General features: G+C 43.4%; 1 long non-coding RNA gene across 1 annotated transcript in view; it reads left to right on the forward strand.

Annotated features, from left to right (window-relative positions):
• Positions 1-15328, forward strand: part of LOC142814311 (uncharacterized) — a 262754-nt gene that overhangs the window by 172012 nt on the left and 75414 nt on the right. The window contains exon 3 of the long non-coding RNA XR_012894921.1: positions 14890-14964. This is a non-coding gene — a long non-coding RNA (uncharacterized LOC142814311). The remainder of the gene's footprint in view (positions 1-14889; positions 14965-15328) is intronic.

Consider the following 15328-nt stretch of genomic DNA (forward strand, 5'->3'; position numbering starts at 1 on the left):
CATTCCCTTTACCTGTATCAATCCACATTTCAGTGTTCCATTTTTTCTCTTCCTCTCTTTCTTTTTTTCCTTTTTTTATTTCCTTCGTTTTTTTAACCACTTCTCCAAGGCGAAACACCAAGCAAGCGGCACCACGTTGACACCATTGCCTTTTAGATCTCTCTTACAATCTGTTTTTCATCTTCTTTGTGATGTTACTAGAATCTTGTTTTGTGTGTGTGTGCGCGGGGCCTCGTGCAATCTTTTTGAAACCGTTAACAGTTAAGACAATGAAACCAAGCTTTTCTGCGCAAAAAAAAATAAAAAATTATGCGCGTAATCACAGAGCAGCGCAGAATACGAGTAAAAAACAGCAAAATAAAAATACGTTATCGGGCACTTCAAAGGTGTATACCTGCTCGCCTTCTCACCTCTGTGAATTGTGATTGGGTTTTTAATATCAGGACCAGCGCGGAGCGAGCACGAATTACGATCAAGTGCGAGCAAGAGCGTCAAAAATATTGATCGCTTCCTCGTGACGTGACAAACGCACAAAAAGAGAAAGACACGATAAGGAACAAATGTGTTGCTTCTATGTTGCAGCGTTTTAATTTCCCTCTGCAGCACTCAAGGTGCTCTTAGCGCGATTACAGATTACCCCGGTGCTTTCGAAGTAATTATTTCCTTAGCTTTGTAATTATTAGCTACTGCGCATGACCAATTGTTTTCGGATGGTGCGGTCTTCGAAAAGATAACAGGCTTCGTCTTTTTTTCATTTACTTCTTTCAAATTTAAGCTTCCCTTTTCTACGTCCGTCGGCCCAAGCTGAACATGTACTTTTTTTTGTCAGATGGCTTGTATGATACAAGAGCGTATGTTTCTTTTTTTTACCTCAGATGGGAGGCTTCTTGCGCAAACCGTAGAAGCCGGTCATGCGGGAAGATATTACTCCGAGTAATTAATAACTTCTTCGATGCGATATCGGCTTCCCTTCCTTTTTTTGTCTGTTTGCGAACGATCAATATTTCGGGAAAGCGTAGAACGACATCGATAAGTACACATTCCCATGTGTTCTCGTCTCAGCTCATTCTTACGCTTCGGTTCCCACTGCGTAGATGCGTCGTTATGCTATTAGTTTGAACAGAGTGTACAGTTTTCATGAAGTATTTCTTGCCTATAACGTAAAGGCTATTTTGTGGCGATGTTCTGAAACGTTCTCCACTGCACACACGTGTCGCTCCAGGGAGGTCGTCTGACTAATTCGTCTCGGCAGCACGCTTTTTTTTTGTCTGTTCCAGTAAACGTGAGGTGAATGACACTGCATGATCAGACGATGAGGTAAAACAACCACGCATCGCGAGCACTCAAAAAGAAATTCACGGACTCTGAGCTTAGGAGGAAGAAAGAGCAACAAAAATTTAAAGTTATGGCGGCAACTTTCAAATTTTATTCCCGGCAGACAAGGGTATCTTCGGTAAAGGTTAATTACAAACAACTTCGTGCACTTTATTAATATTGTGAACTAACAGAAAATAGTGTCGAGGAAAATATAGGGGATGTACTCTGTAGTAATATTGTAAAAAATGTAAGTATAAAGGTAAAACATAGGATGCACTGTTCAAAAGTCGCAAGTTTGGTTCCCGACAGCGGCCAGCAACCTTTTTCTTTCATTTCTGTCTATTTACATTTCTGTCACATTTACATTACAAGTGACACTAACGAAATCTCCTATACACTCGTTGGCATCATTGTCGGTTAGTTCTAGTTAACATGGAGCCCGAAAACAAAGCCCTTAAATTTCCACGTCTTTCATGCAATTGTGTGCATTATGACTTATATGCGTGGTTAGAAAAGCTCAGACATTAAAAAAATAAAAACGTTCTACTCTTCGGCGTCCTTCATTATCGTTTTGTTTGCAATGCTTGCAGTTTTTATCTAATTGAACTGTTCTTATAAACTAATTTGAAGAGGTGAAACTAGGACAAGATTGTTGCTTAGTCAGGCTCGCTTATATAAGGCCCGCTGACGTTACATAGCTTTTGAGGGTTCAACTCCTGTTCACAGCGGTAGAATTTTGACTGGCATGGAAAGCAAGAACGCGGGTGCACGTCAGAATATGGATTCAGGTGAAAACGACCCAGGTTGTAAAAATTAGTCCGCAGCGCCCAGCTATGGTCTAACTCATTGTGATATCCTGGCTCTGGCTAGTAAAAAGTGAGAATTCAATTCAAATTGACTTGTGATGGCAATGACACACGTTTTCTGCTATTTATTTATCACGCGTCAAACGTCATAGGTCCACTCCCGAGATTATTGTACATTCAAAAATGTAAAAAAAGTAATTTCACCCATTATTGCTACGTATGTGGCTCTCACAAGTGAAATTTTGTTCAGGAATGTTCATTGATTTGCTTTAGAAAAGTTGTGGAACGCACAACTCTTCAATTGAGAGTCGGCATGACTCTTCAAAGGTTGACTAGAGCATAGAGATGGGCATGTTGGTAAGACGCAATTAATGCCGTAGCACGTAAGATATGTGAGACACAGGACAAGCGACCCAAGACAGCCCTAATCTACAATAGGGCTGAACTTGCGAAGCCGAGTGAACTTGTAAGTTAGGGCTGAAGTGCGTCAGCACGCCTTCTCTCGGTCTTTGTGAAGAAGAATTGTCTTTCTTGAGTTTGTAAGTTTTCGCGCATGGCAATTGAGGGTTCTACATCTGCCTTTTTTTAGGGGCGAAGCTCCTTATAGCGGCACCTGTTCGTCCCGCGTAGTATGTAACCAGTCTTACACTTTGACCTGCAAGGTATAACATTTGACCTCCAAGGTGGTGCCGGTGAGAGATTTCTTCTGTGCGCTATTTAACAATTAAAAATAGTGCTCAATGTACATGCCGATGGCTGCTAATGGGGAATGAGAGACAGGAGCATTCGGTTTTTAGTCAACGCGCACGCTGCGATCCCCATTAGCAGCCATTGGCATGTACATTGAGCACTATCGAACAAGAAAGGGTTGCTACATTATACTCACTGGGTGTAGCCTCCTTAGTTTTAGAAAGGTTTAGCAAGCGTTGAGCCGCAGGGCCATGAATGCAATGAACTAGTATATACCATGAATGAATTCGAGGTGGTTAAAAGGCGGAAGCAGATACGAAGCGCATGCCGTAAGAAATTAAAAGCTGAATCCTCTTGTCTCTCATTTCACATTAGCAGCCACTGGTATGTACATTGAGCACTATCTGACAGGAAAGGGTTGCTACGTTATACTCGCTGGGCGTAACCTCCTTGGTTTTAGAAAGGTTTAGCGAGCATTGGGCCGCAGTGCCATGAATACAGTGAACTAGTATACACCATGAACTCAAGGTGATTGAAGGTGGGAAGTAGACCCGAAGCGCAAGCCGTAAGAAAGTGTGCGTGTGCCACCTATCATTTAGTCCTTGGAATGTCCACTGAATGGCGGTGCTTCTATATGGGGAATATATGATAAAAAGATGCGAGATGGTGGGACTTGGAGTGTTGAATAGATGGACGAACGGACACACAGACAGATGCATGGATGGACGCATAAACGGACGCAGAGGCGGATGCATGAACGAACGCAGGGACGGGCGCACGAACATACGCATGGACGGTCACACAGACGGACGCATGGACGGACGAATGCTTTGCCCCACTCTCCATCATTCACTCCGTGGATATGCTGCAAACTTTTTTTTTCGCATTCCGTGAGCATATATATGTATAAGCTTCTCGAAATAATTTTTTGTTGGAAGTAAGCGCTTCCTTTTTTTTTTCTTCCCTTGTCCTGTGTTTCACATATTTTACGCGCTACGTCAATAAATATTTTTTAAAGGTGGTTGCACTAATGACAGTCGCGTAGCTAAAATGGGTAAAACGGCTTTTTCTAGAGTGTATTGTTACTGATTTGACAACAATGATGATCACATAGATCACATACCTCTGATGCATGTTCGCAATGAAAAAAAAAATGAGTCAATGATGATTTTCTTTTTGTGCCCATGGACAGTGGCAGCGCTGACATGATTCTTGTACGCTCAGTATTTATACTATAAGAGCGCAAGCGCGAAATAATGAGGATTGTAAGGGGAAGTTTTCATAAAGAAAAAACACTTTCTAAGGTGAAGCTTTTCATCGCTTCGGAATTTCGTTGCTCGAAATATGACAGCTGAAAGGTTTAAATTATTTCACTTGTCATGGTGGTTGAGTGACTGCGGCGTCAGAGTGTGGCGAGTTCCATTTCTAGCCACGCTGGATGCACTCACCCCGGTTCTAAGCAATACAAGTGCTCTATTGACCATGGTCGTTTCTTCAAAGCAATAGACGAAACATGCTCTGTGCTTATAATGAAGTGCGAGAAATAAATAACACTCCTATTTCCTCATCATTTAAATATAACAGGGATAATTAAGGGATAATTACTTACGCATTTATATTTACAGACATAGCGATAACTATTTAAGCACGCATTGTAACTTGTTCCATAAGGGCTCTATTAAATTTTGAATTTCTGGCTCTGTAGCGTTAACCAGCGCGAGAGATCATCGCTACACAGGCGTAGCAAAGTACCTCTCTGCGCGTTCTTTTTTTTTTTTAGTGTTCATCCGTAGGGCTGAGTAGGGCTTGCTAAAAGTCAAGCCAGCCCTACTCTACACAGGGTGAATAAAACAACAATCGCTACTTCCGGCAAAAGCAAGCAGGATGAAAACGGCGTCGTGCATTACTGGCATTCTATTGAAGTCGGTATCCAAGTGGTGAAATTTAGCAGAATCAGTTGAGTCCTTGGTTTCCTTCTATTATTATTTTCACGCGCCCACTCCTACACGTCTGTTATAATCGCACCTTCCATTCATGCTCCTCCTCGACAACCACGTGCGGTGAGTCACTGGAACCGCCACCGACATTTGAATCGCAACCTATCGATTCACCTTCGAAACTGTGCTCGGTGGGACAGAGAGCGTGGCTGCAGCCACTTCGAATCGACCAACCCTTACCCTCTCCGTTTCCACCCTGCCCAATCACCCCCCTTGCATGCCTCGCATGTCTATGATAGTACGCCGAGACATTGGCGAACGCGGATCGACGGCAAATATTTACTTTGCAAGTCTCTCATCGTTCGCCTGGGACGAACGAGAAAGGAGAGTGTACGAAACCGTGACACTGGAGGTGCCAAGTCGGACTACAAAAGGTGGTGGGGGAATGACACAAAAGGCTATTTCACTTCCCGGAGATAGCATTCGCCCTCCTATTGAGTATATTTTTTTCCCTTGCGCCTCCTCGACCTCTTCTTCAGCTACTCCTCTTATACTCTCCTCCTCTTTGTCTCTCCTTCCTCTTTTTCCTGCTCCTCCTCTCGTTCCCCTCGACCACTTCTTCTTCATCATCACCTTCTCCTTCTCATTCTCATTTCAACCACACCACTTCTCCCTTTTCTCCTTCTCCTCATCATCATTTGCTTATCCTCCTTCACATCGTTTTCTCTTTCACCACTTCTTCTTCTTCTTCTTCTTCTTCTTCTTCTTCTTCTTCTTCTTCTTCTTCTTCTTCTTCTTCTTCTTCTTCTTCTTCTTCTTCTTCTTCTTCTTCTTCTTCTTCTTCTTCTTCTTCTTCTTCTTCTTCTTCTTCTTCTTCTTCTTCTTTTTTTCTCCTACACCTCCTCTTTCTTTCTTCTTCATCCTATCATTATACATACTCTGCAAGTCTTTCTCCTCCTGCTCATCTCCTCTACATCTCTTCTTTTCTTCCTTCACTCATTATCATCCTCTTTTTATACTTCCTCTGCTAGTCCTTCTTCTCCTCCTCTTCTTCATCTCTTCCTCTTTTCCTCATCGTCATTTCCTCTTTCATCTCACCTTCTTTCTTTTCTCAATCCACTCCTTATCTTCTCTTCTTAAACTTCTTCTGCTGGACCTTCTCCTCCTCGTCCTATTTTCCACCACTTCTCCTTCGTCTTCTCCTAATCATCTTCTACTTATTATTTTTTTTATTATCCTCCTCCTCTTCCCCATCACCCGTTGTTTTCCTACTTTTCCTCTTCCTTTTTATCATCTTCTTTTCTGCTTCTTCTCTACCCCGGCTCCTGCTCTTTCTTTTCCACATTTGACTCTTATCATATCGGAAGAAGCCTAAATGTGGCATCAAAACTGATGAAACAACTCAGAAGAGCGGAAGGCATTCCACTGAAAGGCTAACGAAGTGATGGCGACGTAGTTGCTTACATTGACAAGTTGGTGGGCTAACTTTGCCTTCCGCACGTGCGCGAAAGACAAAAAAGAAACGCACAAACGAAAAGAATGATGAAACCGTCTGCTCAGAATTCCCAAACACGTACTGTGGTGCAAAAGGTGCTGATGCGTTGTTCTTTTTTTTCGACGCTCTTTTTTCTAAGAATCAGCGCGTATACCTTCCGACTATCCAATTTCCGCTGTTCCTCTCTTTTTCTTAGAAGAATGGATACTCTTTTGTTTTACTAATATTCAGTTTTAGCCTTTCCCACTTCTGGGTTCACCATTGACTTGCAGTTACCTATCTGCTGACGGAAATTGCCCTCGAAAGTAACCTGTCTTTAAGCGATACACTCGATTCCTATTGATGAAAACTGCTAGCCCCCAAGCACGCCGGTGGATATGGTGCATATGTGAAGTAAAGAGTAGAGTGGCATAGCGATATTGCGATTCAATGCTTTCACAACCTTTCTTTTTTTTTGCACTGTAGACATTGTTCTTAGGCCTAACGAAGGTAACAACACAGCATAAAAGGTGCGTAACACGCATACGTGCTAGTTTGTCTCTTCGGTTAACTCTACTGTGAATTGATGGCGCTGATTCAATGCTGCATATCATGAGCAGGATCTAGATGACTGCCATCTTTTATGAGCGGCTGAAGACGCACTAACTGTAGCCCGGGCATAATCACAGCATACGAGTTTCAAACATTAATATTTCAAGGAGATATTTCTGTGACTAGTTAGCAATTTTTGTTTGATGATGGCTGCAAAAAAGGAAACAGTGTTCGGCCATTCAATATTGGTAACTGTACACTAACAAGCTTCAGTTTCATAAAACAAGTTAGCGCAGCTTCACTTTAGTGGCACCACGCCTGAACGAAGTGCAGAGCTGGATTTTTTTGTGTCCTTTTGTTTTTTTTTTTCTTTTTCCTCCCATCTTTCTTTCTTGCTCCATATCCTGATGAACTCTGCGCTCGCTATCTATTCATTTCTATTTTTCATCCTAGCTTTTTCTGCACCTGTCCTTCCGTTTCTCGCTTGCTTGCCCTTTCAATTTGTACCTGTGGTTTGTATTGTCGTGTCTGCTTATCGTTATGCCTGCATATTATATCACCGTCAAGGCGCTCGAAGAACACGAGAAGTCTTCTTAGGCATGAGCACGCGCTGGTGAATCTCTTTTCAAATCACCCATTCCTAAACACATTTGAACTGTAAAAGAAATTGATATCTAAAATAAGGTACTATTATATTCATGTCCGACCCCTCTTGGTAGGTTGCGCCAGGTTGCCAAGGAACAACCAATCAATCAATAAGCCACAGCTGGCTGTGTTATATCTGGTTTTGCCACATACAGCACAGCCAGCTGCTATGCTGCATGCTAATGCTACGTTGTACATTGTGACCACGATAGCATTCGGCAGCCTGGCCCCCCTAAAGCATTCCGTAGTTAAATGTTTTGACAACCAAGAAGAGTATGTAATCATTGATCTTTCACATTTTTTACAACAAACTGCACGACAACATCGTAGCACTGCCTGATTGGTAGGGCGTTGACATGTGCCCGCTGATGATGCGAAGGTCGCAGGTTCGATTCCTGCCGTGACAGTCGCACTTTGACGGAGGCGAAACGTTAAATGTTCGTATACTGTTCAGGTTCAGTGCATGTTAAAGACCACCAAGGTGGTCGAAATTTTCGGGCCCCTCCACTACGGCGTCTCTCAATCACATCGTAGTTCTGGCTCGTAGCACTCCAAGTATAATTATCATCAAGCTGCGATGAATGCTTCGCATCTAAAAGTGTATGTGTCATTGACAAAGTACCAAAAGCTGTACAGTAGAAGTGAAGCTATACTGGGTGGAATTCCTAAGCCACAGGCAGCACTAGTAACGGCACGTGATATAACACTGACTGTTTCTAGAATAACGATGCTCCTTATGAGCGTAATATGTTTGATCTTCACCCTTTCTCGCGAAAAGGCTGATTTCACAAAAACAGCGAACAAGTCCTCTTAATAAAACTATAGTGACATCTGCTGAACCTACTAAAGAAAAAGAGATGCTTCTTTAGCGCATTGTGTTCTGGGTGGTTCCCGAGTTAAGAGTCATGCTGTCGATTTTCCTTGCATAATCTTGCTTTCAGTACAAGCGCACTAAAGAGCGCTTTTATAGTAGGCTCCCGGCTTGGCGTCGCGTTGAGAGGTTGTCTGTTTGCTGTTGACATTATCGAATCAAAACGCATTATACAACAATCGTTGTTCTGCCTGTCGAATGCTCGACAGCACGTAAGCCAAAAGTGACTCAAATATGCTCAGCAGTGCGCGAAGTCGATTTCGTGGAGTGCAGAGTCTTTCAAACACAGCACCCCGATGAAAGCTTTTTGCAAGTGCTCTACAATTCCGCTTGATTTTCATTCGCATACGCTTTCTTAGTATTCTTTCTGTTTGCGGACTTCTCCAACAGCTGCTGCCTAAGAATCAAAATGCCAAAGACCAACTGCGACATGCAACACATAGTGTTTGCTCGAGCACTATATTGACATGCTGGGAGTGTACACACTGCATACTGTGCAGGTAGCCAGCAGTTGTGCCTAGGATAACTTCGAGGACATTTCAGGAGCATGTTTTTTTTATATAATTTTTCCCCTTTTTAAGAACTGTCGTCGAAGTTCTCACGTGTTCTCTGTCTCTTTATTATTTTGTTCTTCCGAAAAAAAAGGAATAAGGGGGCATGGGGGGTGGTGGGGTTGATAGGAGTTACGCGAAGAAGTCAAAGTAAAGGGAAGCCTATCAGACTCGACAGCCATTTCACTGACATAAGAAACAGATGAACGCGGCCTCGCGTTAGTTGCCCGTTTCGAAACGATAAACAGCGTCACGTGGAAAACATTGAAGGAAAACATCGCAAGTGTTTCGAGGAAGTCCGAAGGCGTTTTTGCCTGTCGCCGTTCTCTTTAGCCCTTTCTGTGGTAAGAGCCACGCACAATCCAGAGTGGCGTAGAAGGCCGTTTCCATGTCCCAGAAAAAAAATGCAAAGACTATAGCTCCGCGATGAAATCCATCTTTCCACTTTCTTTTATTCTGTCTGGCACAAACTCGTTCACATAGACGTATTTGGCCAACACGTTCTCTGTATGGTAGTTATATTTTTATCCCTCCAAGAGCCAATGGAAACTAGGCGCGTAGTGTAGGCTCATGCAGTTCACTCTGAGCGTCATTCGTATAGAGTATAGTGCAATAACGCAAACGGGGGTGAGGTTTTTCTATTACGCTCCCTGTCTATTAAAGAAAACAGGCATCGGACGCCCGATGACCCATAATTCTCAAAAAAGCTCATACCATCTTCAAGAGCCAGGTTTCTTTTTCGTTTTTTTTTCTTTTTCTTTGCGTCAAACCAAGTTTGCGTGAATTCTCAGATACTTCAGATCTTTCTTTTTTTCCCCGAGCTGACGACCCGCTGCCGAAGACAATTTTTTGCAAGCACCACGGGCTTTGACAGAAATTGAAACCAAACGAATGGGATCTGTCAGCGCCTTGACGCCCCTCGAATGATATTGCTTAATACTCCAAGCCAGGCTCGCTAGATTTTTTCCACGCTTCACACACTTTGTCCTACGAAGCTAACGCAGGCACGGCACGGTAGGCTGTACGAGCGTCTCATTTCCTTCGGAAAATTTTGTACACCGTGCCGAACGTAACGCCTTCATTCTTAGCGCTTTTTTTGCTTCATTTAGCAACATTAAGGATAAGCGGAAGTTTACTTTTACTTTCACTGGCACGAAAGAATCTATTCTTCCTGTACGCCCTACATCCGAGTGAAACCGATTCGTTTCTGATGTCGGAGTCCATCTATGAAATGTGGTAGGCTGCCGGTAAATCAACAAAAAATATTGTCAGGTGCTAAGCGTGATTCCTTTTTTACTGTGAGAGTGGATGATGCTGATTTTTTTCTTCGTGTGTTTACGTCTTATTCGTGAAGTAACAGCTCACAATTGATAAACATGCACTCATGAAGCCCGGCCATCGTGAGAATGGTAAGATTTAGTTTGGTAAGAGTTAAAAGCACGTGGCAGCTGTTAGTGAGCTCCGTTAACGATCAAAGTTTAGGCAAGGCAAGGCAGAGGGAAAAGTGGCTGGGAGACTGTTGCCTGGCGTGCAACTGGTGCTAGAAGTGGCACTCGAAAACAGCGCTGACAGGGTGGGGAAGCAAGGACGACGGTGTTCTTTGAAGCACCCATCGAATCAGTTGATCGTGCTCCCCCATAGTAGAGTACCAAGTACTCCAAACCATTACCCCTTTTTCTAAACACACAATTACTCTACCGCAGAGCATCGCCAAGCTCAGGTGGAGTCGCAGTCAGCAGAATGAACGGCAGAATTAATGCATGCCCATGGCCTTAAAATGGGGAAAAAGGAAGCTTGGCACGTACATGCGTGACGCCATACTCTATGTTTATAGTTTAATCAATTACCTAATAGTTAATTATTTATAATTGCAGAGTACTCTCCTATAGCTGTTTTTTTTCCATGTCGGTAATCGCACCTTCATTCACGTGCTTAGCAGTGCAGCACCTCACTTGCTACAAGCAACGGCGACGGCCATACGTTAACCTCGTGGCAACAGTGAAACGTAGCAACGTTAAACAATATATTACCTTCATAAACGTCAGATTGCCGCATCATAAACGGTTATTCATCGCCACTGAGATCTGCGAGCAAAAAAGGGCTCGCTAAGAATACCGCATCCTTACTGTGCAGAGGATTTTGGAAAGAGTACGCAGTACGTAGGTTTAAGATATTCGTGGCGGAACACTTAAGGGGCCCGAATGATCGCATGCTGTGGTTGTCATCTCACGTCGCTTGGCGTCACGGGGCATAACCATTTATATCACAGCAAGTGGCTGGTAAAAGGAAATGACATACAGGAGTGGAGTGAGAATGAGCAGGATCAAACTGAAAAATTGCGGCAGCTTCGCACTTGCGGTGCCAAGCAAAAGGAAAGTGTTGACCGGGGAAGCCTTCTTCATGTATTTTATGTTTTCTCTTTTTTTCCTCCTCTATGTCTTTATTTTCCTACATTGTAGTTTTTTTTCTGTTTTTTTCTCTTCACTTCTATTATTTTTATCATTCTTGCCATTTGCTCCTTTCTTTCTACCATTTTATTTCTGGCTTGCTTGCCCCTTTATTTCTATTCTTATGCCTGATTTTGCCAGCGTCACTCCAAGTGTTGACAGCTACAGCAGTACCTGCAGCCCGCACCCTTAAATTACTGTGAACTTTATATCATCATTCGGGCGCTAAAGGAACAAAAAGAAAAAAACTTATTCTTGGCGCGAGCGCGTGATCAATAAGTCACAGATGACTTTCTGTGCGTGGATTCACCAGCGTTACGCCAAGCCACATGAGACGACGACAACATATGTCAGCTCCCCGAGCCTCTTAAGTTCTCCACACCTGAAAGGGTAAGTGTAAGGCGTAACATAGCCACGAATGGTGTCAAGCAGGCAAACCATCTATACATAGCCATCTGAGAAAGAGCAGCAGAAGTTGATGAAAGAAAAAAAGAAAGCGCTTCTTATACAACCCTAAACAGGATCTGGTCTCAGCCTTTCAGGCTAAGAAAATGGCGAGAAGGAAATAAAGTTCGGAAAAGGAAAGGAGAAGAGGAGTAAGGCGTCCGTTTCCGAGGATATGGTGGGTGGCTCGAACAGCGAGTCGTCCAGTCCAGTGTCCCCAAGAAATTTAATAACCGCCTTGAAGACCTCGACAATCAGTGGCATAGCTATTTCGAGCAAGGGAGCGGGAAAGTGCGGATTAGCAGTGAAGTGAGGGTAAGCAAATGAGGGTGGGAGAAGGTAAAGCATGACATGAGCCGCACAGCATAACATACATAACCTTGAGTCGTATATAGTATAATGAAAAATGTGGGAAAAAGTAAGTGATGGTGAAGAAGAAATAGATGGAAGGGCACAACATGCCATAGCTTTTTATATATATATAGTACAGTAATATTAAAGGAAGGAAGTGGCAAATAGCAGTCAAGGTGAGGTGGAACGAAATAAGGAATGCGGTGGGTGCCACTGTATCAAGCCTTATGCTAGTTGCAGGTATAGAATTTCCTAAAGTTAACCAGAAGCAATTCTGGCACTGTGATCGTTCATCCACCATGGTAATCATTTGTCGTACACAAGTTTGCCTGGTATTCGTGCTTGCGGGCCTCGAATGCAATTTTAAATTTGTTTATTGTTGTGTTTTGGTTTTGTTTCGAATAAAAGAATGGACCGTTGTGAGCTTTGTGACCAGATTTGAATGGGTAAATCTAGAAAAACGTTAACGTGGTGAAGTGAAACTGCTGAACAGTTGATATTGTCTCGTGACAAAGCAGCTCTAAACCACGCGAAGCCAAACGGAGCCGAAAGAGCGAAGGTTGGAGAAATATGTGTGCTACCCGTCATTCTCATGCTGGCTGGAGCGCCGTGTGTTTCAGCTTTCATAAACACTAGCGCCTGTGTTCCCTCTAGTGTACTTACAAGAAACCTTATTCTTGCGGGGTCCCGGCACGCCCTTCGCGACGTTACAGACCTTGACCAATGCAGACGGGTGCTATCATTCATGCCGCAGTTTACGCGTTCATGCCGTGAAATGTTCAGATGCAAATAGTTAGTCGACACAGTAATAAAAACGAGAAAACACGGCTCATAGTCGTATGCTGCAGGTGGATACCCTCTCTGACACACCTAGCGGTGATAGCGTCCCTCTTACTCGGATGACGTCTGCGATTTAATGAAGGGAGCGCACAATTCTTAAAACGCGTCTGGTGGTCGCAGCAGTGCAACAGAAATGAAAGTTTCATTTGTCTTCATGAACATCGAGCAGGTTGCATGCTTGAAACCCCAGTGCGCACTTGCCCCAGAGAACGTGAGCGTCGCTTAAGGACATTCTTTATTGTGAGGTAAAAACAACAAAGCCTTGACCTGCATGACATTACGCCGATTTCAAACTAACACACGCATAAGCATTCACAGATTGCATGCGTACTACCTAACAGCATACAGAGACATATGCCCGTGGTGTGGAAGTACACCGACGCTCTACCACATCATGTGGGAATGTACGGCACACACCGAAGAACACGAAGAGATCAACAGCAGAGAGACGTGGGACGCAATGCCATCCAGCCCAGCTCTTGAGGACCAGCAGTGGCTGGTCACGAGGGAGGAAAGGATGGTGAGAGCCAGCAGTGCCTTGAAATAGGGCCCATGCGGCGCTGCCCTGCTTTAGGGACAACGAAGTCTTTTTCGTTAATAAACTTTTGTTCTTCTTCTTCGACCTGCACCATAAAAATATAGCAGGAAATTGCTTAAGGGCAGGCGAATTGCTGCTCCGCGCTTCCTGCAACTTTCACGTTCAATGTTTTACTTCTTATGACGTGCTGAACGTGTTTCCAAACTTCGTACTTTTTTGCTTGTACCTCGACGGCAGAATGGTATCTGAGTCTTCAGCTGAGCGTTCATGTCTTCCGGAATATTCCTCCTCCCCTCGCATCGGAAATTTGCGACAATGTTCTCTGAAAAATTCCTGTTTGTGTAGGCGAAGAGAAAAGTATACAACGCCTATGCAGTGGAACATATTTTTCACAGAGAGCAAACTACTTTGGCTCGAAGTACACGCGCAGAGACTCTGCATTCGTTCATTAGAGAAGTTGTCCAATACGCTTAGGATTTGATATCCTAGGTATTCTGCTATTCGAGACCAGCCAGCCGTTAAGTTGCCCAAAGCAACAGCACGTTGTGTGTTTAGAACAAAGTCTTAAAAGATTTTAAATACTTCTTATATGTGTATATATAAAGTGTTTAACAATTTAGATTACTGGGTACTCTACTATAGGGAAGCGGATAGCCGTCCTGGTACACTTTAAAGTCAACCTATCGAATAAAAAGCCGCGTTCACATGTGTTAAAAAGAAATGTTTCACGATTTAGAGTACGACTAATTCTAACTTAAGTAGAGCAATAAACTGACCAATAGCCGACTAGGAAAGCCTTCGATGCACGAAGAAACGTTTTAGAAAAATTTATTGCCACAAACATGAATAACATTTCAACAGAACCTCTACTCCTTAGACATGCAATAGCGACGATGACAAAACAGACTTCATTTACTTGAACATGAAAATGAGATGACGCGGAAAGAACGTGTACATTCGATAATTCACACAAACACAGCCACACAAAAATTTGTCACAAAAGGACAGATACACGTATGCATATCGAAAGGTAAGCAAGAGGCGCAAATAAAACATGAATAAGTATAATTCGCATATTTACAAGTTGGCATGCCATTTCTGCCGGCGCATCAACACATTAGCCTACTAATACAAGGCTGGCCGAAAGACATGTTTCACTCGTCCGTCATAGACCAACACATAAAGAAAAGAGACCAGTGCTGAAGGAATTTCCCTTCACCAAGGAAGAAGAGCTCCTCCGTTAAAACTTATAGCAGCTCCGAGTCTGTTTGGAAAAAGTTGTTAGCGATTTAGAGTACCTGTATCTCTACTATAGGAGAGCAAAGAGCCGTCCCGTGGGCCCCACCCACAACGTGCAGTAGCACTGCCGCGCACTCTGGTGGGGCTCACTCTCTCGCGTTTACACTAAATGTATTTTCCCATGCAGGTACACTTCGCTGTCGTTGGATTCAAGCAGCAAGTTCGAGCCTCCCAACAAGTTCATGCAGTTATCCTGCTGCAGGTAATAATTTCTTTAGTAACAATAAACTTTAATTTCCCTATGTTCATAATGACTATATCAGCAAAAAAAAAACTATTTGCACTTCGAAAAAAATTCGGCAGATTCCACGTACAGTTGGAATCGATAACATGCGAAGCACGAATGAGGAAAGTTGATGCGTCACTTTAAAATTGGCACAACGTTACGAGGCGGAGGTAAATTACGCCTTACATGACTTCCGTGTGATGACCATCATGTTTGGACGTGTCATTTACCTTCGTCGTCTATTCACGTCCGGTGCTGTCAAATTTAGTATATGTTGAGCTATCGAAACGGCTGCCAGCACATCATGGGCGCGGTATGTTGTCATAATCTTACATGACAC

The sequence above is a fragment of the Rhipicephalus microplus genome, chromosome 4 (genome assembly GCF_043290135.1).
Source record: "Rhipicephalus microplus isolate Deutch F79 chromosome 4, USDA_Rmic, whole genome shotgun sequence".
NCBI lineage: Eukaryota > Metazoa > Arthropoda > Arachnida > Ixodida > Ixodidae > Rhipicephalus > Rhipicephalus microplus.